Source organism: Panulirus ornatus, chromosome 61 (assembly GCF_036320965.1).
Source record: "Panulirus ornatus isolate Po-2019 chromosome 61, ASM3632096v1, whole genome shotgun sequence".
NCBI lineage: Eukaryota > Metazoa > Arthropoda > Malacostraca > Decapoda > Palinuridae > Panulirus > Panulirus ornatus.
Genome location: NC_092284.1, coordinates 4,236,524 through 4,239,023, shown reverse-complemented (window position 1 = coordinate 4,239,023; position 2,500 = coordinate 4,236,524). Strand labels below are relative to the sequence as shown.

Below are 2,500 nucleotides of genomic sequence, written 5' to 3'. Positions count from 1 at the left end.
GGAGGGAGTTGAGGAGGGGGAGGGAGGGAGGGAGTTGAGGAGGGGGAGGGAGGGAGGGAGTTGAGGAGGAGGGGGAGGGAGGGAGGGAGTTGAGGAGGGGGAGGGATGGAGGGAGTTGAGGAGAGGGAGGGATGGTGGGAGTTGAGGAGGAGGGGAGGGAGGGAGGGAGTTGAGGAGAGGGAGGGAGCATTGGCTGTGTGGTGCCCTGCATAAGGGAAGGGGGGATTGAGGAGGGGGAGGGAGTTGAGGAGGGGGGAAGGGAGGGACGGAGTTGAGGAGAGAGGGGTGTGCGTTGGCTGCGTGGTGCCCTGCATAAGGGAAGATGGAGGGGAATTGAGGAGGGGGGGAGGGAGGGAGTTGAGGGGGGGATGGATGGAGTTGAGGAGGGGGAGGGAGTTGAGGAGGGGGGTGTGCGTTGGCTGTGTGGTGCCCTGCAAAAGGGAAGGGGGTGGTGGGAGGGTGGAATTTAGGAAGGGGGAGGGAGGGGGGATTTGAGGAGGGAGGGAGGGAGTTGAGGAGGAGGGGAGGGAGGGAGTTGAGTAGGGGGGGTTCGTTGGCTGTGTGGTGCCCTGCATAAGGGAGTTGAGGAGGGGGGAGGGAGGGAGTTGAGTAGGGGGGGTTCGTTGGCTGTGTGGTGCCCTGCATAAGGGAGGGGGGGATTGAGGAGGGGGAGGGAGGGAGTTGAGGAGGGAGGGTGCGTTGGCTGTGTGGTGCCCTGCATAAGGGAGTTGAGGAGGGGGGAGGGAGGGAGTTCAGGAGGGGAGGGTGCGTTGGCTGTGTGGTGCCCTGCATAAGGGAGGGGGGATGGAGGGAGTATTGAGGAGGGGGATGGAGGGAGTTGAGGAGGAGGGAGGGAGGGAGTTGAGGAGGGGGGTGTGCGTTGGCTGTGTGGTGCCCTGCATAAGGGAAGGGGGTGGTGGGAGGGTGGATTGAGGAGGGGGGAGGGAGGGAGTATTGAGGAGGGGGGGAGGGAGGGAGTTGAGGAGGGGGGGATGTCAGAACCTGGAAATGGCAAAGCCACCTCAGGAATGGCGACTCTTTTGGGGCGTGGCTACGGACCGGGACGGGATCCCGTTTTCTGCAAAGAAATTGAGGGTATTAAACGTGAAACCACCCTCTTCCCATTTTCTTTCTCTTGAGGAATGTAGGAGGGGAAGCCTGATTTATATATATATATATATATATATATATATATATATATATATATATATATATATATATTATATATATTGCTATGAGTCCACTAGGGGGAAAATGAAACAGGTCAAGTTGCCAAGTGCACTTTCGTGTCATAATCACATCATCAGGGGAGACACAAGAGAGAAATATAACAGTCACTTGATATATATATTTCTCTCTTGTGTCTCCCCTGATGATGTGATTATTACACGAAAGTGCACTTGGGAACTTTTTTCGTGTTTCATTTTCCCCCTAGTGGACTCATAGCAATATATATGTGTGTGTGTGTATATATATATATATATATATATATATATATATATATATATATATATATATATATTTGTCGCTGTCTCCCGCGTTTGCGAGGTAGCGCAAGAAAACAGACGAAAGAAATGGCCCAACCCCCCCCCCCCCCATACACATGTATATACATACGTCCACACACGCAAATATACATACCTACACAGCTTTCCATGGTTTACCCCAGACGCTTCACATGCCTTGATTCAATCCACTGACAGCACGTCAACCCCGGTATACCACATCGCTCCAATTCACTCTATCCCTTGCCCTCCTTTCACCCTCCTGCATGTTCAGGCCCCGATCACACAAAATCTTTTTCACTCCATCTTTCCACCTCCAATTTGGTCTCCCTCTTCTCCTCGTTCCCTCCACCTCCGACACATATATCCTCTTGGTCAATCTTTCCTCACTCATTCTCTCCATGTGCCCAAACCATTTCAAAACACCCTCTTCTGCATATTGTTGGGCATATGATGCTCATGTGTCTTATGCACATTTGGGTTGGGGTTGGGTGTGGGTGTGGGTGTGTGGGGGTGTATTTGCTGGGGTCAGCGCAGGTGTTGTGTGGGGGGGGGGGTGGGAGCTGGGCTTGCCTTGGGGGGTGGGAGCTGGGCTTGCCTTGGGGGGTGGGAGCTGGGCTTGCCTTGGGGGTGGGAGCTGGGCTTGCCTTGGGGGTGGGAGCTGGGCTTGCCTTGGGGGGGGAGCTGGGCTTGCCTTGGGGGGTGGGAGCTGGGCTTGCCTTGGGGGGGAGCTGGGCTTGCCTTGGGGGTTGGGAGCTGGGCTTGCCTTGGGGGGGAGCTGGGCTTGCCTTGGGGGGTGGGAGCTGGGCTTGCCTTGGGAGGGTGGGAGCTGGGCTTGCCTTGGGGGTGGGAGCTGGGCTTGCCTTGGGGGGTGGGAGCTGGGCTTGCCTTGGGGGGGAGCTGGGCTTGCCTTGGGGGTGGGAGCTGGGCTTGCCTTGGGGGGGTGGGAGCTGGGCTTGCCTTGGGGGTGGGAGCTGGGCTTGCCTTGGGGGGTG

General features: G+C 56.5%; 1 protein-coding gene across 3 annotated transcripts in view; it reads left to right on the top strand.

Annotated features, from left to right (window-relative positions):
* LOC139767424 (uncharacterized) overlaps positions 1 to 2,500 on the top strand; it is a 119,820-nt gene that overhangs the window by 56,378 nt on the left and 60,942 nt on the right. The window lies entirely within an intron of this gene.